The sequence below is a fragment of the Macrotis lagotis genome, chromosome X, assembly GCF_037893015.1.
Source record: "Macrotis lagotis isolate mMagLag1 chromosome X, bilby.v1.9.chrom.fasta, whole genome shotgun sequence".
Classification (NCBI taxonomy): domain Eukaryota; kingdom Metazoa; phylum Chordata; class Mammalia; order Peramelemorphia; family Peramelidae; genus Macrotis; species Macrotis lagotis.
This window is the reverse complement of record NC_133666.1, coordinates 460379338-460403591: the sequence shown is the minus strand read 5'-3', so window position 1 is coordinate 460403591 and position 24254 is coordinate 460379338. Positions and strand designations below refer to the sequence as shown.

Below are 24254 nucleotides of genomic sequence, written 5' to 3'. Positions count from 1 at the left end.
TACTTTACATTGGCTTGTTTTTACTCCAACTTGCTTTCACCCTCAAAGGTCTTGATTACCAGAGATGACCACCAGTTACACCATAATTTTGGTATAGAAGTGACCAAGTTGAAAGGAAATACATTCCTATTCACCACTTTAGCTATTGAGCCCCCACTAATGAATTTCTCATTCCCTCCATCAACCATTTGTTATATAAAGAGACAGTCAAAATAATGACACATTCAAATCTTAAACAAAGACCATTTATTTAACAAAAGCAAAAGAAATAATAGCATTATAGTTATGCTTATTAAAGTCAATGCATGAATAATAAATATTTCACAATACACATCCAAACTTAGATTATACTTCCCCAGGAGCCCATAATATCTGTGATAAAGACTTTCAAGAACCTGGAAGGGAACCATAGACTTTGCTATCATCCATTCATTCCCAAACATCTGCACCAGGGAAACTGCTTTTCTTCTCATTGCTTTTCTGTTGGCCTTCACCACTCTTCAGTTGGGCAAATCCTCTTCTTCTCTGCTCCAACAAAACATTTATAAATTTGTAAAATTTACAATCAGTTTTAAAAGGAAATCTAAAAAATATTATCGTTTAATATTCCTTTTTTTAAAAAAAAAAGGCAAAAAACTACAAAATTCATTTGCCTGACTAGCTCTAAAGCTATACAGATCAGCCTAGCTGATACTCACTTACAGATTCAGGTTGTCCAGACATCATAGAGCTCACAGTATCACAGCTCAAGTCTACTCTTTAAGTCAGATAAACATTGTAGCCAATACAATGGAACACAAAACTCCTCTGATTTTTCTTAAGTTGCAGGTGGCCCCAGAAAGCAAAAGGCCAACTTCACCTCTCTGCAATCTAGGTGGTGCTACAGAGCAATGGATAACACTGACATTCTTAGGGAGTGAAGTCATTTCTCTTTCCCACTAACCAAGAACAACTCTTCTCTATTGGCTGACTGCTACTAACAACTTAAACAAAGCATTTTTTCCAACCCACCCAAACCCCAACCCCTGGCAACAAGTCTACACTTCTCCTCAGGTCCCTACCTCGGGTTTTCCTCTCAGTTTTTATTTGTTGTTGTTCTGTCCTGTCCATTGGGGTTTGCTTGGCAAAATACTTGAGCAGTTGGCCATTTCCTTCTCCAGATCATTTTACAGAGGAAGAAACTGAGGAAAGAAAAGTTAAGAGACTTGCTTATTTGCCCAGGGTCTCATAGCTAATAAATGTCTGAGGTTATATTTGAACCCAGGTCCTCTTGACTCCTATCATTGTACCATCTAGCTGTCAGTTTTTATACCCAATCCTAACTACTTCAAGAGGCTAAATAAGAAGCTCTCAGTGGCTTACCTCTCACTTAAAGAGTCCCAACTTCCAGGGCAATTAGGTGGCACAATGGATAGAGCACTGGACCTGGAGTCAGGAGGACCTGAATTCAAATCCAGCCTCAGACACTTAATAATTACCTAGCTGTGTGACTTTGGGCAAGTCACTTAACCCCACTGCCTTGCAAAAAAAAAAAAACCAAAAAGTTATAACTTCCCAAATTTCCCTTAACAAATTAATACACTTTACTTTCCTAAAAAGCATATCCTACTCAATCTCCAAATCTTTCTATGATTTCTTTATTCAATTTTACCTTATTTGGTCATGAAATAGTTATTTGTAAATGAGCTGCATTATCCTTTAAAGTTCAGAAGGTTATATTATAGTTCAATATCTCTTTGGTCTCTTGGGAAGTTTCTTTGAATTCATATTTCTTCAATTTTCTTGAAATAAAAGATCTTTCTCTGCCTCTTCAAAACATTAAATTGTTCACACAAAAGCAAAGCATGAGTCAGGTTTTTCATAAGGAAATTTGAGTTTTTGTATTTACACTACAGGTTTTCTGTCTAAAACTTCAGAATGCTATCTTTTGTAAGCTTCATATTTTATATTTCTTGGCATTTGTTTTAATTAAAAATATTTTCATACTTTTTAACTAATGTTCACTTAATGATTTACAGTCTAATAATATTATTTTGCTTTACAAAGAAATACTTTTTTTCTTCTTCATCAATAAATTAAGATCCATATAAAAAGGGACTTAAAGGGATTGTACCTTATATAGAAATGGGAATTAACCTATGCAATGATAAGGGAGATGAATTAATGAAATTCTTTTTCATTAATGAATTCTTTTCATTAAGTACTTACTATAATCCAATCACTTCTAGAGATGGAATAGCATGAGGAACAATAGATATTCTTAACAAGGACTGAGATGGGTTCTTTGTACGACAAGGGTACTATCCCTAGAAGACCCTGATCTATGTGGTGATGGAGTTAGCAGGTTGTGCAGTTATCCCTAGCTTCTTTGACTTCGCTGGGTGAGGTTGAGTACTCAGGTATTATGTTCATTCCTATAACCAGTTTGGGTGAAGATTCATCCTGCTACTTAAGTAATTTCTCAGTTGTGAGGATTAACTGAGATGTTATTTGAAAAGCCCTTAATAAAAGGCACTGTTAGTGGAGTTGTGATCCAATCCAGTTGATCCAATCATTCTGGAGAATAATATGGAAATATGCCCAAAGGTTAATAAAATTGGATTGCCTGTTGACAATTCTTAAAGACTTGTGACAGAAAATACCATCCACATGCAGAGAAAGACTTATGGAGTCTGAATTTAGACCAAAGCATATACTATTTTAAATTTTTTAAATTTGTTTTAATTTTATATTTTTTCCCTCTCATGATTTTTTCCCCTTTTGTTCAAATCTTTCACAACATGATTAATAAGAAAAAATGTTTAACAAAGATGTATATACACATACACACACATATATCTATATTAGATTACTGAGGGGAGGAAGGAAGCAAGGGAAGGAGAAAAATGTGGAGCTCAAAAATCTTACAAAAATGAGCATTGAAAACTTTATATGTAATTGGGGGGGGAAGAAAAGAAAAATCATATAAAAATAAAAATAAAAGCTATGCATGGCACTAGGAGGGGGAAAAAGCATTTAGTAAGCTGTTTAATACATAGTAGGTGCTGAATGCTTCTTTTATTTTTTTGTTTTTGTTTTTGGCAAGGCATATGGGTTTAAGTGGCTTGCCCAAGGCCACACAGCTAGGTAATTATTAAGTGTCTGAGACCGGATTTGAATCCAAGTACTCCTAACTCCAAGGCAGGTGCTTTATCCACTATGCCACCTAGCCGCCCCTGAATGCTTCTTTACTTCCCTACAGAGCATTTTACTTACAAAACTCCATGAGGAATGTGTACTACAGTTATTTATGAGTATTCCTATTTTATAGATTAGAACCCTGAGGCTATTAAAGGTTAAGTATCTTATCCAGGGTTGACCTAGTATCAGAGTTTTTGTTGTTTTTATTTTTGGACCAGACCTGTGGTTTCATTGTTAGCAGAAGCTATCTTTCATGTAGGTAGGCTCCTTCTCTGCAGCTTTAGAGTCTAAGACTTAGTTTCCAACACTAAGAGGATAAGTGACTTGCTTAGGATCACACAACCAGTATGTGTCAAATGCTGGATTTGAACCCAGATCATCCTCATTCCACAAGGCCAGTGGTCCAGTGCTCCACACTCTGTCTCAGAGTATATGGAATCCAATTTAACATTTTCCTAGCTCCAAGTCATCATTTTGAACATCAGTTATTATTCTCTGCTGCAGTCATCACTATGGCTGCAGGTGAAAAGGTAAATGATGCAGGACACAGGGTTAAACGTTTACCTCTGACATTCAGTTGTCATTGACATAGTGCTTTAAAATTTACAAAGGACTTTATATACTTCATCTCATATAATCCTAACACTAACCCTACAGTGGTTATAATTATCCCCATTTTATGGATAAGGTAACTGGTTAATTGACTTTCCCACATATATTACAGTTTGGAGCTGGGATTTGAACCCCAGCTGTTTCAGTTCCAGAACAGCTTATCTTTACAATCTTATCACAATATCTCATGGTCCTTTTCTTGATTTTTTTTCCTTAATAAACTTAATAAAAATAAAGTGAATTTCCCTTTGGGTTTTATTATGTCTGATTTAGGCATATCAATTTTCTACCATCACCCCTGCCATCCCCTTTCCTCCCTACAGACACATAATCCATGTAGCATGGCACAATGTTGCCCTCAGTGAAGTGCCTCCATAAATATAAATGTCTGTGGCATCATGAAATGCTTAGGGACCCTACATAACTCTGCCCCAACCTAATCTCCCTCATCATCATAGGACTACTCTTTTCTGTTGTCAGTGTCTGATGCTAGTCTCTATTTCCCACGGCTGCATCACTGCTAACCTCTGAAGTACTGGCTATCCCACACCCCACTTCCATCTACTCTCTGCTTTCCTTGTGTCTTCCTCTTCAGGCTCCAGTCACTTTTGCCATACTTGGGTTTGGGGAGCAGCTGGTCTATTGTAAACATCACCAGTCAATAAGACTTTTCCTTTCCTTCTAGTTGATAACCAACTAACCAAGGCTTCTCAGATATAATCTTTAGCTCTTGGCTGTTTCTAACTTCTAGAAAGTTCTTTCTTGGCTGGGAGAGACTTTATTCTTCCTTACTATTAATCTTCCCCCCCTTGCTACCACTCCAAATGCTGGAGGGTTTCCACATAACTGAAGTGTTCCTTTCCTTTACTGAATTCATGGAGAATTCTTTATTTCATGCCATTCTGACAAACTGCCAGTTTTGGGCTATTTTTTCTGGTTTCACTTTATTTACAGTTGCACCCCTCCCCCTTTTCTCCATCATCCACTAATCCTCTCATAGTGAATGACTCTTAATACCTCTGTACCTCCTGTGGTCTTCTCCAATTTGGGGTATGGGAGACAACAGCTCAGTATTATTAAAGATATAAGACTAATGAATAATTCCTTGGTATAAAGTGTGTTAGGGGATTGGGGGAAGGAACAACTGGGTTGGTGGGTGGTATGATGAAAATCACCAAAATAGAACTACCCTGAAAAGGTTTTCTTTTACCCTGTCTCCCAGGACCACTTAGCTCTGAATTTTATTGTGCATTAGAGTACAATGTGGGTCAAAGGGAAGAGTCTTTTTTTTTCCTTCAATTTTTGTCCTTTTTTTGGTGATAGACTATATTTCTGCTGGTAAGTTTTTGAAATAAAAACCATACATTTGGTTCCTTAAGCTTCTTTAAGTATTCTTCCTCTAACTAAAATTATTTTGTACCTATAGTCAAAGAACTTCAGGCATTGATGGACATAAAGCAGATATAATATTTGTTGTTGTTCAGTCATTTCCTACTCTATGTGACCCTATTTGGGTTATCTTGGCAAAGACACTGGAGTGGTTTGCCATTTCTTTCTCTAGCTCATTTTACAGATGAGGAAGCAGAGGGAGGTAACATGCCCAAGGTCACACAATTAATGTGTCCAAAGCCAGATTTGAACTCATGAAGAGGAATCTTCCAGTTCTCTATCTACTGTGCCACCCAGTGAATGTTTCCTTGATATCAATTCTTTTTAAATGTTAAGTTACAGTCTTCATAACCTGAAGGTCCATTTTTTTTCTCTTTACATCTCAGCTCTTGGGGGCCCTTGGATTCTATCACATCAGCTTCCTCTCCTTAGAGATAGGAGATAGTGGGAAGAGGTCTTTTGCCTTCGAGGGACAGAGCAACTTATAACTAACTACTCTCACTCAGGTTGATTGTCTGCCTAGCAAAAGGCTGTTTCTGCTGAGAGAAAATGACGCTGCAGAAACAGAAATGGCCAGACATGCCAAGCTGTTTACTTTGAAATTCCAAAGCCTTGACCAGCTCTTTTGATTTCCTGGAATGCTTTTATTCCATCATGTGGTAACTGAGAAGGAAGGAGCCCGTAACCTCAAAGTGCCAGTTGGAATGGTGCCTCTTAGTTACAGGGCAGTTACACACACTGGCACACACACACATACACTGGCACAAACAGCCAGTGTCTCATGGCCTCCCATAACCCTAGTTTCTCCACTAACACTCCCAAGCATAAGTCACAGTTGATGACTTAGCTGTGACACAGTTTTTGGTCAGCCTAGGTTTAGCTAATCTTTGGGAAAGAAAGGTGGCATTGTACAGACTTAGGGAAACTTTGGTCACCTTCAGTTTGGTCACACATTTCTCAATTCTGTCATTCATGCAGATGGGTTGACTTAAATCTGCCTTTTAAAAGGCTAGTGTGCCAGGGCAGTATTCAAACATTGGGAAATGAGGAAAAATACCAGACCCAATTGAAGCAGTCAGAGGAATTCAGATAGTAAAGGAAAATGTAATTACTAAGAGTGGAACTGGGTCAGGACACTCGGCTCAACACCCCCCATGGCTGTGAAAAGTTCCAATGGCTTTGACCCAATGAAATAGAAACTGACTTTGTTGTGTGGACTTTTCTCCTCCACTGAGAATTGTACCATAAAAAATCCCAGGCAGGAATGCTGTTGCCTGGGCTACCAGCAGGACCACATTATGAGGCTGATGGCTCTGCCTTCCTTAAATTGAATTCATACAAATCAAGATATTACCTTCCTGAGGCCATTGGTCCTCTCTGAGAAAGGAAGATCACCAACAACAGCAACAACAAGCCTTGTATGGTTTGTACTTACAATTTTTCAGCACTGGCCAATCAGAGCCAAGCTAGGATGGCCCACATTTCTAATCAGTCAGTTCCAGAGGGGACATGAAGGGATATATACAATTGCTCAGAGTCAGACAGACTGTCAAAGCAGTTTTTTCTTATCCTAGTTTATCAGCCTGAAGAAAACTCCCCAGGATGAATCATGGTTTGCTTTGTTCTTGGTAATAAAATTAGCACTTCCTCTTATTGCCTTAGACTTACATCAGGATACATGAACCAGAACTAAGAGACCAGGCCTTCACAATCCCCTTTGCCTCAACCCTACCCAGAGTCTCCCCCAGTACAGGATCTACTCCCAATTATAGTCCTGACCCTCTGTCCCAGTATTCTTTAGTTAGTAGTAGCCTTATCTGAACTGATACATACCCCAGAGATGCCAGAGAACATTAGATACTTGCCCTTGCTTTTGCTGTTTTGGCTTGAGGGGGTGAAAGTTGGGGGATGTTGAAAGAGTATTATATGTCATTCCCACCTATCTACCACCATCCATTTCAAGGAGAAGTCAATTTGCATCCAAGCTTTAAAAGTGAAGAATTCTTCCAGTTTGGCCTTCTGTTGAAGAGTTCATAGATTCATGCACTTTTCTCTAATATTTTGCTAACTTAACTTTCTTACCTTCCAATGGTGCTTCCTAAGTTCAAATGTATGATAGGTACATCAGGAGAAGAATCCCCACTCCCAACCTACACCAGCTTTACAAGCTAACAAGGTGTTAATGCACACCTTGGATAGGATCTGGTTGAATAGATTAGGTGTGGAGGGAGGAAAGAAGAGGAGAGATGCAATCATGGTTGTTGTTTGTCCTTCATTCTGGAAGAATTAGGGAGGTGACACCATGACAAGCAAGTGAACTTGGATTTGAATGAAGGAATGCTGTGCTAAAATCACCAGCCTCAGGTTCTCCTCTGGAGCAGATATGGATCTGGACTACTGGCAGTGGCCCTACACTCAAGGCAATCAGGATTTACTGGCTTGCCCAAGGTCACACAGTTAGTGTTAAGTTTCAGAGGTCACATTTGAACTCAGGTCCTTCTGACTCCAAGGCTAGTACTCTATTCACTGCACCTTCTGGCTACCCTTACAATCATGGATTTTGTCCTAGAATATGCAGAAAGATTTGAATTCAAAGAAATCTGATTATAAGTTCCAACTTGGCCAAGTTACTATATGTCCCTGGGCAAGTCACCTCTCTGTGTCTCTTCTGGGAAATTACTCAGTAATTTAAAAAATATTTTAAAAATGTGAATTGACTGTGTCTTCCTATAAGGTCAGTGAAATGTTACAATGCATCATTACTGTTATTGTTGCACCTCTTTTTTTTTTTTTGCAAGGCAATGGAATTAAATGACCTGCCCAAGGCCACACAGCAAGGTAATTATTAAGTGTCTGAAGTCAGATTAGAACTTAAGTCCTCTTGACTCCAGGGCAGCACTCTATCCACTATACCACCTAGCTGACCCCTTGTTGTACATCTTTTATTCTCCAAGAGGATCAATGATATCAGGAGGGTGATTCAAGTCAGGAGGCTTGCAAATGAATTGGATTTAAGTAAGGCAGAGATAATGCAATCATCAGCCTCTCTTCTCCAGAGTCTTCTGAGACGTGGCAAGACGTAAGTCAGGGCCACTGATGATGGCTCAGGATGCAGTGAGAGATTTTGACCTTTCAAACTAAGATCTTTCCCAGGTCTCAGTTTGTCTGAGACAATGCCCATTCTGTAGTTAAAGACTTAGTAAGAATTAAGGCCTTCAAGCCAAAACAGAAAAAATTGACATTTACATTCAGAGACACCAGAAGCCAAATAATCACCAATCAGTGAAAGTCAAGTGATTTGAATTTAAAGGCTGTCTAGTAACTCCAATTTGAATCTCAACAGATTTTATCAAAGACCGGTTTTCTGTAGCTAAATTTCAAGAAATCATAAATAAAAGCTATTTGTGACTAAAGAGTTAATTGTCCCAGTTTTCTATTTAAAAAAAAAGGTAAGATAAATAGGGAAGAAAAAAAATCTCACCCCCCCCCCCAAAAAAAAGCTTATGGCATCATCTGAGTAGAATGTAGTCTCCTGGAGGGGAAAGCTCATACTATTTTTGTCTTTGTAAAACCATCACCTTGCACAGTGTCTAGCCCATGAGAGTCACTTAATAAAAACTTGTTCAATGAAAGTATATTGGGGGATAACCCTGACTGAAAGCAGAAGACAGAGATTTTTCATTTAAAACCTAATTTACAGCTTGTCCTAGTAACTCCATCAATACACACCTTGACACAGTGGAAATATAAAAGAGTGTTTGCTTTAGATGCTCAGTGAAGGGGCAGTCTACTAGACAATGATTTCATTTCCAAGGCATAGCACTGATAATGAACAGCCTAAGGCTTTATCTTATTCTGGATTCATGGCCTCAACCCTCCTCCAAGCCCTTTATCAACAATACAATGTGAAATATAATTGTTATGATTATTTTCTCCACCAAGCTCCAGGGGTTTGAAACTCTCCCCTCACTCCTCAAACCCACCTAAGCTTTCTGTTCTGGATCTTAGGTGGAATAAGTGGTTGCCCACCTGCCTAAAATAGGACAAAGAATACAAAAATTTCGATCAAAGGGAAGAGGAGAAAAGGGAGGAAGCCCGCGAGTCCCCCCCCCCCCTCTTTTTTTCTCATACCCTTTGTGCTCTCAGGCAAGTTACGGAACCTTCCCGAGCCTCTGTTTCCTTGCCTATAAAATGGGAAAACCTTAAGAGAAAGCAACAAACATTTATTAATCATTTACTATGTACCAGGGTCATTACAGTTATCATCTCATTTAAGCTTCACAATAACTTTGTGAGGTAGATATTATTACGATCCCAATTTTACAGTTTAGGAAACTGAGACAGGGGTTAGGTGACTTGCCCAGTCACTCGGTGACTGAGACTGGATCATCTATACTCAGGTTTTCTAATTGTAAGCCTAGCATCCATCCATTTTCAATCCTGTCTGACTCTTCATGACCCCTTTTGGTATTTTCCTGTCTAACCTAATGCAATTTCCTTCTCCATCTCATTTTACAGATGAGGAAACTGAAGCAAACAGGATTAAGTAACTTGTCCAGGGTACAGAGCTAATAATTGTCTGAGGTTGGATGTGAACTCACGTCTTGACTCCAGGTGTGGTGCTCTATCCACTGGGACAACTAGCTACCCATCCTCCCTCTAAGGATGAGGGAAGGTTATACCAGATGATTTGTAAGATTTGTTCTGATTTTAAATTTACGATCCAAATGGCCATCTTAAGTAGGGAAGACAGCAGGATGATGCTGGGTACCTAAAGTAGTGAGACACTTCCTAAATTTCCAATTTCACTTAGGACAGAGTCAGAACTCACACCCAGCTTAGGAAAAAAAAGCTTTAAGACAGCCGTCCCCCAATTACATGTTCTTTTCTTCATATTAGTATCTTTAAGTATTACTTCATGATAGTATCTTTAAAATATCCCCATAGACTGGCAATCCTTCAGTTTCCCAGCTGCCCTGATCTTATCAGGTTTTTTTGCTGCTTTTTCAATCTGTAGCAAATCTTCCCCAACAACCATCTGACTGTGTCCCAATCTACCTCTTGGCTTGAACTCTTAACAAATCACTTAGGAGAGTGTATAAAATAAGCATTTTGAGCCTTGAGTCTTCCTCTTATCACACTGGTGACCTGTCTGCCATCTTATTCCTGAAATTTCTAGGTGCCAGCTAGACAGCAAAGAAATCATAGTTGAAGGAAGTAATAGCCACCCATTAGCAATTCAATATAAGCTTGTATGACTATTTTTAAAGATTATTTTTCAGTTATTTTCTTTCACTCATCAAAAAAAGGTTTTTGCACAAATTATATGAAATGAACTGGGGTTAATAAGATAAATAAAATAAAGTTAATTTTTTTTGTAAATTAAACTAATTTACTAGGGGGATGAAAGGGGATTGTAATGAGGGGAGAATTCCTTTTGGCCTTAATAAATGTTCTTTCTATTCTACCATATAGACCCTCTTGCAAAACGATTTGTTTTTGCAAAAGGGTAAATGACAAACATTTTTTAGTCAATAAAATAAGTTACAATTATTATATTTACATTTTTTGCTATATGTCACAAGTGAATACTGAATGGGCAAATTATAGAATGTTCCAATTCCATGCAACAAGTATTTATTGCTTTCAGTGGGATTAAAGTACAATTCAGGGGTGGCTACATGATGCAGTGGATAGAGCACTGGTCCTGGATTCAGGAGGACCTGAGTTCAAATTCAACCTTAGACACTTAATAATTACCTAGCTGTATGACCTTGGGCAAGTCACTTAATCCCATTGCCTTGTAAAAAACAAAAAGACAAAGACAAAAAAATGTGAGAAATAAACCTCAAAACTTCTTAAATGTGAGTTGGGCTGGGGTTTTTTTTGGGGGGGGGGAATAATTATAAGACAAAATGGATAAAGTTTTTACCTTAGTGAATTAAGTGGAAGATAAAAGTATTATTAAAATCTTTCTTAAAAAAATTGAGGGGCAGCTAGGTGGCGCAGTAGATAGAGAACTGGCTGTGGAGTCAGGAGTACCTGAGTTCAAATCCAACCTCAGACACTTAATAATTACCTAGCTGTGTGGCCTTGGGCAAGCCACTTAACCCCATTTCCTTGCAGAAACCTAAAAAAAAAAAAGTATTTGCAGGAGGAAAGAGCAAGGCTCAGACAGATTCTCTCTCTCTCTGCCTCTCTGTATTGGCCTGTGGGGAGAAGAATACGTATTTATTGTGTTTACCTCCTAAGGGACAACTAGGTAACCTAGTGTATAGACCACCTGGTCTAGAATGAGACTAGATCTGAAATCAAGGGTCATCTCCAGTCATCCTAATCCACACCTGACCACTGGACTCAGATGGATCTGCAGAGAAAGTGAGGCCAGTGACTTAGCACAGCCCACCTCACTCAAATCCAATTCATGTGCTTGTCATGGCATCACCTCCCTGATATGTTGCTCTTTAAAGAACAAAGAACAAGCATCATCAGATCTGAATTCAATCTAGCTTCTGACACTTACTAGCTGTGAGACCCTGGGTGAATCACTTAACCCTGTTTGCCTCAGTTTTCTCATTGCAAAATAGGCTGGAGAAGGAAATGGCAAACCAGTCCAGTAACTTTGCCAAGAACATTCCAAATGGAATCATGAACAGTTGGACATGACTGAATATCAATGTACTAGGAACAGTCCTAAAGACTGATGCTGGTAACAATCTTGTGATTAGGTCCTACAAGGTATTGTTATCCTAGTTTTAAACCAATGAAGAAACTGAAGCTAAAAATAGGATTCAAACACAGGACCAACAAGAACAAAGCTGTCTCCAAAAGGCTCTACTTACCAAGTTCCAGTGAACATGTAGAAGGCAAGCAGGAAAACTCATGATACCATTAGATTATACTTGAGCTTAAAATTCTCAGGAATCATGCTTCAAAGATTTAGGAGAGGGGCAGCTAGGTGGCACAGTGGATAGAGCACTGGCCTTGGAGTCAGGAGTACCTGAGTTCAAATCCAGCCTCAGACACTTAATAATTCCCTAGCTGTGTGGCCTTGGGCAAGCCACTTAACCCCATTGCCTTGCAAAAACTAAAAAAAAAAGATTTAGGAGACAAAATTGCAAAATGGATAGTCAGCCTCCCTCAGAGGCCAGGGAGAAGTAGGTTCAAGTCCCTCCTCAGATAGCTAAGTGAGACCCCAGAAGAACTAGTTAACTTCTCTGGACCCCAAGTAAATCTCTAAAATTGTCTAACAAATACGAATCTGTTTTGGTGGAAAGTGTCTCCTTTAAGGAAATTTTTCTTTTTTTTTTTTTTTTTTAAGTTTTTGCAAGGCAATGGGGTTAAGTGGCTTGCCCAAGGCCACACAGCTAGGGAATTATTAAGTGTCTGAGTCCGGATTTGAACCCAGGTACTCCTGACTCCAGAGCCAGTGCTCTATCCGCTACGCCACCTAGCCGCCCCAAGGAAATTTTTCTAAAGTGAAATCACAGGCCTACCAAGTTTTTTAAAAAAGGCTCTATATTTTTATCGTATTTTTGCATGTTTAGATCCACAAATCCCTTGTTAAAATTTATAACAAAATCCAAGGTACTGTCTAGATTGTTTCTGTAATATCAGAATTTTGCTATAGAAAATAAAAAAGAAGTAAGGTTAAGATTCTTACTAAAGCTTAGATCTCTTGTGATATACAAAGATTTGGATTATGCTGATTTTTTTTTTAACAACAGGAATGATTAGGCTTGTGGTGACACTTTAAAAGAGTCTTCCTCTCACACAGAGGAGATCAAGGAGCCAAGTAAATAATCCAACAGAAATTCCCATTTTTCTTCATTTGGGGGAAGTTTCTTTTGGGCTTTTGTATACTTGAGATAATTTGTTTTTACAAAGTATCTCTTGGTGCTAGGGAGAAATGAAAAGGGGCAAAACAAATCCATACTAGGAATTATATTGAGTTTTAACAACAAAAATCAGACTATACAAGAAAAAAAGGCAAATTTTCTAATTTACAGTTCAGTACTCCCACAACTTTTTTTTTTTTCTAAAAAGCTTTGTGTGCTTCTCTCAGTTGATTTTCTGCTTTACAGAGCAGGTCATCTAAACCCAAACTCCATAAAGTAAGTAAATAACTAAAAAGTCTGTCCTTGGGAATAGGATATTTTTTCAGTGTGGTTTCTGGTATCCAGGGTCAAAGACTAACATTCCTGAATGGTGGGGGAGAACTGCAGAGAGAATTGAGAGATAATTTGGTCCTGGTGAGCTGATACTTTCTTTTAGACAAACAGTTCCAGTTGGTGGGGTTTCAATCCCAGGGAAGGCTTTGGAATGGACTAGTGCTCACCATGGAATGTTTTGTCTTTTAAAACAAAAGGCCAGCCTTTAACTGTGGAAAGCATCTGGGTATGCAAAGATCCTTCTCCACACTTTCTACTTTAAAAAACTGACAGCCAGCAAAACAAACAAACAAACAAACAATGCTAATTTGGGGGGAAAGGGTGGAAAGGAGCTGTCCCTTGGGCTAGGATAACTTAAGTCAATATAAGACAATTTGGTGGGGCACATTTTGAGAATGACCCTTCACACTTTTATCATTATTTCTATAATTGCTATTACTAACGGGACTGCCACCAGACTGAACTACTTATTCTAAATCAATCAACAATTAACAAGGATTATTAACTTACCTTCTACTGGATCTTAGGAATGTCACCTTCCTTCCATGATTTCATATTCAATTCATTGTGAGGAAGGATCTGTGTGGGGAAATCTGGAGGTGGTAGCTCCCACCAATTCAAATTTCAACCTCCCTCAAATTTAGTAATTAAGATTTAATAATTCCCTATGATATGTAAATCACAAATAAATGTCAGTTTTAGGCTTAGATTCTAGTCTACTCCATGAGACACTAAGGAGTCTAATAATTATCATTCCCCCTCCTAATCTGGTTAGTTTGTAAAGAAGTTGTATAAATGAACTACAATAAAATAGGGAAAGGACTTGATAACTCAACCAACAAACATTTATTAAAATTTTTATCAATTTTATATTTATTCAACAATATTTGTCAAATGGCATTTGTTGAATAAATAACATTTATTAGCAAATATTATGTATTAAAATGTGCAGAGTACTGCATTAAGCACTAAAAAATGTTACCCATGGTGGTAAATATATCACTTGCCTATAAATTGGCTTGTTACCCTCCCTCAGCCATTTACCAGTTATGTGACCTTGAACCAGATTCACCTTTCTAGAGACCTCTGAAGATCTCTAAAGTCTTTTCCAATTCTTGTCTAACCTTCCAAAATTACTTTTAAATTTATCTCCTGTGACTATCCACAAAAGTCCTTTTGGTATTGGTTTATTAGTCCAATGCAGGCAATTCCATGAATTCATCAGATGATCTCAGCTCTTGTCAATGCTTTGAGTTTCGTAATCTTCCATCTAATACATGTCCAGCATGCACTGGACTTTTTTAATGTATATTTTTTATTTATAGAATAAAACAAACATTTCCATCACATAGCACAACAAAAAGGATTATTGCATATGAAACTGCAAATCAATTATGTATACTTTATTTCTTTTAAATATATAAAGTTATCATGTAATTTTTTTTTCCTTTTCTTCCCCACCCCACTAGATTTAATGTTCCAAAACTGAGCAGGAAAAAAAAATCAACACTTGAGGAAAATTCTTTCTTTCATAATCAATATCCATGATTGCTTGAAAGAAAAAAGCTTTTGTGTAATATGAAGTAACTGAAAATTTTTGACATAGTCCGATGCCTCAAATTTGAGGGAAACTTAAGTCTTGACTTTGTGAAACCCTTAAAAAAACTTTGAGTTCTTAAAGTTTACCTAAATTTGAACAAAAACCTCAAGTTCTGTTCAAAATGGAAGAGGCAGAAAAAACCCAAAATTCAAGAAATGCTGGCTCTAGTCTAGTTGTCTTTACTTAATTGTCATAATATAATTTCCATGACATGGAAGCAATGAACATGAATTTGAACAGACTTTGGGACACAGTGACAGATGGAAGGGCCTGACTGCTGTCCGTGGGGTCATGAAGAGTCTTTTGGAAACAGCAGAACAAATGAACAAGAAGTTCCTTGAAGGTTTGAATTGTTTCTATTTTTGTTATTGTATCTTTTTCACCTGACATAAGAGTCTGGAGTATAGTAAACACTTAACAATGTTTTAGTGAATAAAACTGAATTAAGTAATTTTATGACTTTCAGTAACTTACTTATTTAGGTGTCCCATCCACAAAAAGAGAGATTAATGTATCTTCTAAATTTGGTGATCCATGAGGAATGGTGGTAGTGGTAAAAAGATAAATAGGGAGAAGACTAAAAGGCCAAGGAACCTTAATTTTTTTTTCTTAGATGCAATTAAACAATCTATAAATCCTCAGGGGGAAAAGATCAGGACAAGGAATCAAAAGTTAACTATGTTTTGTCATTTTTTTCTATGTCACTGTGATGTCTTTTTATAATACTGGGGAATATATGAACTGCAATTTTGGAAAACATGTTGGCAGGTATCATTCAAAATCACTATGGTCCCAAAATGTGACTGTAACTAAGAGGCATCTCTAATATACAATACTTACCCAAAGGAAAACACCATTAAATTTCACCTTTACTATGTATGTATGTGTGAATTTGTATGCATGTGCATGTTGAATCTTGTGACTTAGTAAAAAGAGGCTATTTTCTTTTCTTCCTCTATTCAAGGTTCAATCCTCCCGGGTCAAAATCTTTTACTTTCCAAAACAATGGGGAGTGGTGGTACCCCGTGGCTAGATGATGATTCCAAACAATAGGTGTTTCTGAGTCTGGGTTTATTGAAATAGTCTTGTCTGTGTCCTGGGGGAGATTGTAAATGAGATGTCAATAGGACTTCTTTTGTGCAGATGGTATTCATCCTGAAGCTGGGGAATTTCCTTAGGTGCCAGTATTTAAAGCTGATTTGTTGCTGCTCTTAGCTGAGGTTTTTTTTTTTATCAAACTCCCTGAGCTAACTGCAATGAATGAGTCATTTGGTGTGATAGTAACTTCCTCCCCTCCTAAGCAATGACTCAGTAATTTACATTTAGAAAGGAAAGCTCCTAAAAAGATTCCTCCAAGGATTTTCTGAAGGATTTGATCCTCTTTTTCCAGACCATCACGTGAGCCTGAGCTGTCAGCAATCCGGTTAACCCTGGGGGAGACTAGCCAACTTGTTTTTCTCACTCCAAGGAAAACTTTAGGTGGTTTGGTTAGCTAGGTTTTTGACATCCTAAAGCGAAAAGTAGATACAATTTCCTGCTGAAGTCTTTTTCTTTTTTTCCCTAACCTCCACCCCCAGTGGTTGTTGTTGTTTTTCTTTTTTCCTTTTTCTTCTTTTGTAAATGACTGGCAATTTCAGTTTACAATAATTATAGTGACCTGAAGTTTGACTAACTCCTTCCTTAGCAGATAAGGCAACAGTTTTATTACCTCTCAGCCAGGTGCCGGAGGCAAACTAGACTTGTCTTAAGATAAGGTTATCAGTAACTGCAAATGGGTTGAACCTTTGAGCCTCAGCCATCAAAACAGTCCTGTCAACCCCTACTCCAACTCCTCTCTGGCAGATCCTTTCAATCCAAATTAGAGGCTCTCATTTTCTCTAGGGTTTCCTCCCTTCATTCCTATACCATAGTTCTTGGAATAGTTGATGGAAAGGAAAACAGTCAAATTCCATAGTTGCTATCTGGGCAGAGTATGAGGATTCTATCTTTACCTTTTCAAACATCACATTGTTATTTTACCCCAAAGTGGACAGAACCCTAGGCCTCTAAGCTATGAGAGATGCAAAAACAAATAGAACTCTAATAAAATGTTGTCATGATATGAAATTAAACATTATTCTACAACACATAATTTATCAATGTCCTCTAGGAAATGAAATTTGTCATAAACTAAATAAAATTTTGTGGATTGGGTGTTTGTTTTTTTTTAACATTGCACAGTTTAACATATTGTGTATGATGGTGTTTGCCCTTGGTACTCAAAAGATGACCATGACTGACCTCAGGGAGGTGATGTCTTGACAAGCATATGAATTAAATGTGAGACTAAGACACCAGCCTCACTTTCTCCTCCGGAGCCAATCTAAGTCCAGTGTCCAGATATGAATCAGGACCACTGGAGATGGCCCTGGATGTGAGGCAATCAGGGTTAAGTGACTTTCAAGGTCATACAGTCGCTAAGTGTCAAGTGTCTGATGTCACGTTCGAACTCAGGTCCTCTTGACTCTAGGGTTGATTGCTCTTATCCACCCTAAGACTGAACTAGGTACTGGGGACCCAATGAGAAATAACTACAGGCCCTGCCCTCAAAAGGCTTAATTCTATTTATTAAATGTTGGTGCTTCTGGAAAAAATTACTATTATTTACTATAGTTTTTAATAATTTTATTATTTATAGTTTCTCTATTACTATAGTTTCTCCTATTTATTATTTGCTACTTATAGTTTTCTCTTATTTATTACTTACTATTTATAGTTTCTTTTGAAAACTTAATAAGCAACACCAGACAACCACAGATAGAATTCTTTTTGCTCCAGGGTCTCTGTTTCATGATAAAAGGCATATATCTTCATATGTCTGTCTCTTTTAATTTAAGGTATGTGCGCAGAAATGCCAATTTTCTCTTATGCAACACTTTTTTTTTAAAGGGGCATTTTCCAAGTCCACGTTCAAAAGGTGCCTGATAGGTCTATAACTCTAATGAATGCAGAATGCTGTTTCCAGATAAACCTTTAGGAACCCTCCTTAAGCCACATGAAATGAGTCTTGGCTTTTAGCCAGAGTCTTGGGTAGAGCCAGCCTCTCAGAGGTCCAAACAAGCAGTAATAGTTTATGGTCGGCTAAGAGAAAGAAAGGAATGTTTGCATTATTTAGTTTGCTATCAGTATAGGACAGGCTCTGTACCCTGGGGACAAGGGGCTGGGGCTAAACAGGTGAAGGAAAAAATGTCAGCTAGTAAATTTAGAGACTTTATCCATAAGGACTTCAAACTATTCCAATTACAACTTATTTTAAATGAGCCAGGTGTGAGCAATTGTCCATAAAAAAGACTACTATGTAGCATACACTATTACTATTAGATCTAAAAGGATGAACCAAATTTTGGAGGTTTCTGAGTCTGAGAATTCTTAAATAATGCAAAACAAGCTGGGGTTGAACTGTCTAGCAATTTGTATTGGCTTCCCCAATTAGAAGGTAAACTCCCTGAGGGCAAAAACTTGTCTTTTTTTTTTGTTGTTGTTATATTTTTATCCCTAGCAAATAGCAGTCCCATCTAATAAATACTCATTGCCTGGCCCAACTAGCCCCTTCTATGAGAACTTGGCAGTATCAGAAGTAATTTAAAATCTGATCTACAGTTCTTTTTAACTTAAAAAACAAAAAGAAACTTACAACCCCTTTTAGATAGGAAATTAAGGGAGGAAACTATAGCTATGCCTTTGGTGGGCCAGGGAAGAGGCAAGCCCATAGCCTAAAACTGAGATTCTTAACTTCTTTTGTATCATGGACCCCTCTCACACTCAGATGAATCTTATGATCAACCCCTTCTCAAAATAATATTTTTATTTTGTTGTTTTATTTTTTCTATTTTGAACTTAACTACACAGACAAAAAAAGAACATTTCCATGTACACAGCACAATAGAAAAAAAGGATTCATTATAAAACTGTGAATTTACATTTCAGTTTACTATTTGTGAAAAACTATGTAAGTACTACATATCTATTTCTTTTTTCCTTTTTTTTTTTTTGCCAGGCAGTGGGGTTAAGTGGCTTGCCCAAGGCCACACAGCTAGGTAATTATTATGTGTCTGAGACTGCATTTGAACTCGGGTCCTCCTGACTCCAGTGCTGGTGCTCTATCCACTGTGCTACCTAGCTGCCTCCTAACATATCTATTTTCAAACCTCCTTTGTTTTCTTCTAAATTTTATTTTCTGCTATTCACTTTTCATATTTTCCTCTACCTCCCCACCCTACCCTAGGAATGGCTATTATTAGACACAAATATGTGTGTGTGTGTGTGTGTGTGTGTGTGTGTACACACATAAACAAAGATGGATAGATGGATGGATGTAGAACCAGAGTCAGCATCTTTCTTCATAAGTCCTTGAGGTTGATTGGAATCTTTATAATACTATATATGGGTATAAATGATGTTACTGTAGGCAACATGCTCTTGGCTCTGTTCATTTCGATCTTCATTATTTCAAACAAGTCTTTCTGTGTTTTTCTTTTTTTGGTTTTTGCAAGGCAATCAGGTCAAGTGACTTACCCAAGGTCATACAGCTAATAATTAAGTGTGTGAGGTCAAATTTGAACTCAGGGCCTCCTTACTCCAGGGCTGTTATTCTATCCAGTGAACCACCTACCCTTTCCATGTTTTTCTAAAAACAATGAGCTTGGGGGCAACTAGGTGGTTCAGAGGTGGAGTCAGGAGAATCTGAGTTCAAATCTGACCTCAGACAATAATTACCTAGCTGTATGACCTTGGGCAAGTCACTTGACCCCACTGTCTTAAATAAAAATAAAAAACAAAAACAAAAACAATAAGCTTATCATTTCTTATAGCACAATAATGTTCCATCACTACTGATAGATATACCTGAAATTTCCAGTTCTCTGCCACCACAAAGAGAGCTGCTATAATTATAAATATTCTAATAGTGGTAATGTGGGGATAAAGGATATAGAGAGTTCAGTAACAATTTGGGCATAATTCCAGAGAATAATATTTTTCTTACATTTTCTGCAAGGCAAATGGGGAGAGTAATATTTTAATAATATTTTAATATAATAATTTATTTATATTGTTTATTATAATAATATTTATTTAATTATTTATAATAATAATTTTTAAATGCATAAAATACATATTGAAATATCATTCCTGGGCAGCTAGGTAGTACAGTGGATAGTGCACCAGCCCTGGAGTCAGGAATACCTGAGTTCAAATGTGACCTCAGACACTTAATAATTACCTAGCTGTGTGGCCTTGGGCAAGCCACTTAGCCCCATTTGCCTTGCAGAAAACCTAAAAAAAAAAAAATCATTCCAAGAAACTTTTTTTTTAAATTCATGTACTTCAGATTAAAAATCCCTGGCCCAGAAGATAACAGCTCTGTAATCTTCTCAATGGAAGGGCTGGGCTGGCTTTTCTCTAAAATGCACCAAGATTTCTATAGGAAGAGGAAATAATAGAGTAGAGAGTAGGATGTCAGGATATCAGACCTTGCTTTTGACTATCATCAGCTGGCTTTCTGACCAAGAGCAACTGATTCACTTAAGATTCAATTTCTTCACCTGTAAAATGAGATGGTTGGGCTATTTACATCTCTAAAGTTACTTTTAGCTCTAAAGTGAAATGGTTCTCATTTCTTTAGAAGAAACAGTAAAATCACAAGTTCAATGTATTTGCCTTTATTTTTCCTAAAGAAGGCATGATTAAAATCAACACTAGCTACACTATTTAGTACCTTGAATTTTTTTTTTTTTTGGATTCTGAGTCCCTAAGACAAATATAATTTCCTGATGTGGCATCAGACCTTTGCTGTGTCAGTAGTCTCTCACTCTTGTCTCTCACACTGAATTTAGCAGTTAACTAATGTCAAAACATAATAGCCCCAGAGTCATAGAGGTATTCTCAGACCTAGAAGTAAGGAAATAGAGCCACAATTTTGCCATTGACAAAGAATCAGGGCTAGGCAGGTAGTACAATAGATAGAGCACTAGCTGTGTAGTCATATTCAAAATCCAGCTTCAGACATTAGCTGAAGGTGCAAGTCACTTAACCCCATTGCCTCCCTCTCCACCCCAGTCCAACCCCCCAAAAAATTATAGTCTTAAATAGCAGCTCTTAGCAGACCATATAGTCTTAAAACAGAAGTTCAGATCATAGTCCAGAATACCCAAGTTCAAATTTGGCCTCAAACACTTCCTAGTTGTGTGAACCTGGACAAGTCACTTAACCTCTGTCTCAGTTTCCTCATCTGTAAAGTCATAATAATAATATGGCAGCTGTCTATATTATTGCTGTGAGGGTTGTTGTGAGATTAGGGTTAGATAAAGCAGTTTGTAATGTTTTTAATAAGGCATTTAATAATTTCTTGTTTCCTTCCTTCATCTTTCTTGAAAATAAAGGAGTTAGATTGATTTCTGAGGTCTCTTTAAGCTATCATAGAGAGGCATTGGGGTGTGGTAAATAGAGCTGGCATTGAAGTTTGGAAGACCTTAGGTCAAGTCCTGACTGACCCACACAGGAAATGGACACTTGGCAAGTCAGTGCTCCAGTGAAGGCAGCTAAATCTATGTTACATTATAATAATATTTGTCCCTCATTCTTGAAAAAGACCTTGATATCAGGGAGGTGATACCATGACAAGCACATGAATTGGATTTGAGTGGGGAAGGTGCTATGCTAAGTCACCAGCCTCACTTTCTCCTTCAGAACCATAGGGGTCCAGGGTCCTCTAGACATCAGGAGATGACTCTGGAGATGAACCTGGATTCAAGGCAATGAGGGCTAAGTGACATGCCCAAAGTCACACAGCTAGTGTCAGTTGTCTGAGGTCAGATTCAAACTCCTGTCCTCCTGACTCCAAGACCAATGCTCTATCCACTGTACCACCTAGACAAGGTATAAACAAACACCAATATAAAGCATCTCTATTCTATTCTAATGAAATTGTTGATCCAGACCCTATCCTTCCAACTATAAAATTCTATGATTCTATTATTTGAGGATCAGAAAATTTTAACTGGACTAAATCATAGATATCAATTATATTCCATTTATTGGCCTAGATTCAAAAAAAAATATATATATATACCAATACCTATATATGCATAAACATACACAAACACACGTATGTGTGTGTCCTAATAAAGGAAAAGTAGGATAAATAATTAACAGAGTAATTTAATACAATAGTATTCCTCATATAGCTGTGCATCTCAAGTTCAAATAATTAAATTCAACAAACATTTATTAAGAGCATACTGGGTCCAGGACACCATGCTTGGTGCAGGATAATTATTTATTTCACTTGGCCTTAAACAACAGGAAGGATGAATATTTGATGCATTCATTTTCTTTTTTTTTCCTTTACCTACATGAACATCCTGTTTTCCCAAGCTTATGTATGGGTTTGGCTTTGTATTGTGTAAAAGCCTTCCTGTTTGACCTCAGGTCCGCTCTCCCCCAGCTGCCTAATGTAACATCATACTGCTCCTTTCACAAGAGCTATCTATGCCCTCTTCCCAAAAGTCCATTAGTTTACAGGCACTTTGTCGGTGAGCAAAGGTTCCAGAGAAGTCTAAAATAAAGTTTCGATTCTGTCTTCAGCCTGCCTGAATTCCCAATAGATATTATATAATGCTTTATACAGAGGTCATTCTAAGTCATCATAATCACTTTCCTGATGGAAAGAAAGAACTTCAATATGTATGTTATAACATGCTATCATCCAGAAACAATTGATTATAACCTCCTAGCAGGGATAACTACATTGTTGTTTCTACTTTGTTGTCAGTCACATGGTATGACATTACTGACTAGTCATTACCCCTTTCCTGTCTCAGTCTCAGTTAGTCACCAGCTGTCAGGATAGGTGGGATGATTTCATTCTTCATCATTTCATTTACTCCATGCTTTGAGATCACCTCTTTCAGGTGATAACCAATTTTCTTGAAATAATGAAGTTATAAAGTGAACAGAGTTCTTAACCTTCAAACATCTTATGATTCCTTGCCCAGGAAAATGAGGGAAAAGGGAGAGGCAGGTGTGCCAAAAGCTAAGGAGAGAGAGAAAGAAGATTAAATAGCAATTACATCAAGAAAAAGACAGTCAGAGCCACCTGTACATGCAGGTATATCTGAGGGAAAGCAAAACTGAAAGGATGGAGGATGATGTGGGGAAAATACTCATAAATCAACAATTTGGGGGAAGCTGAGGTTGATGGATTGCTCTTGTTCTGAGAGGCAGTAGGACTAAAACCAAATGGGTATCTTCCCTAAGTTCAGCAACACTATGTTGAGCCCTTGGGAGAGTGGGCTACCAGCCCAGGATGAAAAAAAATATATAGGTCAAAGCTTCAATACAAAATGAAGGCAAGAAGGAAAAGGGAGAAAAGGGGAGGAAAGAAGGAAGGGAAGGAGGACTGAATGAAGGAAAAATAGAGGGGAAAGAGAGAAAGGAAAGGAGCAATAAGGGAAGGACAGTGAATAGGAAGGAAGGAAGGAAGGAAGGAAGGAAGGAAGGAAGGAAGGAAGGAAGGAAGGAAGGAGGGAGGGAGGGACTGGGGGAATAGAGTGAAGGGTTAGTTGCATCAAAGGCTGAATGAACTGTCTACAACCTGGCAAGTGGGAGGGGACAAACTGGCCTGGGTTTGGGGCAGAGGTTGGTAGGAAGCACTTAGAGATAGAGGTAGAATTAAATTCTAAATTTTAATTCTGTTCTTTTGAATAGAAAGTATAAGTTATATATGAAACAGTTCTCCAGAGAATTAATAAGTATTTCCACCTAAATCCTACTTAAGGCAGTCTCCTTCCACCTCTTACCTCTGGTTTCCTTTATTTTGAATTCTTTCCTTCCAGGACAGCTCTTATTCCTATTTCTGAAAACCTACTCCTTGTACAGACTCCTGGGCTCAGTGCTATCTTATAAGTCTCCCTTTTCCTTTCCAGTATATCACCCAAAGTGAATCCTCTTCTCAATCAAACCTATTAATACAAATCAAATAAGTCTACTGAAACCTGCAGTACAAAATAGTCCCATACATGTGCAAATTTGATACAAGATAAGCATGTGCTGGAGTCAAAGGAGAGGGAGCAGATAGGAAACTTTCCTGGAAGATTAAATACCTGATTGAAGAAAAATTATTTTAACAGATATAAATATTGATTTTGCTTTCAATGCCAACATTTTACTGGTGTTGTCATATGGCAATAAATGGAAATATCACTGTCTCTGAAATACTAAAGATGATTATTACACATAGAAGGGAGTGGAGAGATGAGTGACAT

At 37.7% G+C, this 24254-nt stretch overlaps 1 protein-coding gene and 1 long non-coding RNA gene across 8 annotated transcripts in view; one reads left to right on the top strand and one right to left on the bottom strand.

Annotated features, from left to right (window-relative positions):
* DLGAP1 (DLG associated protein 1) overlaps positions 1 to 24254 on the top strand; it is a 782098-nt gene that overhangs the window by 647105 nt on the left and 110739 nt on the right. The window lies entirely within an intron of this gene.
* Positions 229 to 24225, bottom strand: LOC141500622 (uncharacterized). Its single transcript, XR_012471980.1, has 3 exons — positions 9313 to 24225; positions 1062 to 1181; positions 229 to 525 (listed from the first exon to the last, which is right to left on the bottom strand). It is a non-coding gene; the product is annotated as an uncharacterized LOC141500622 (long non-coding RNA).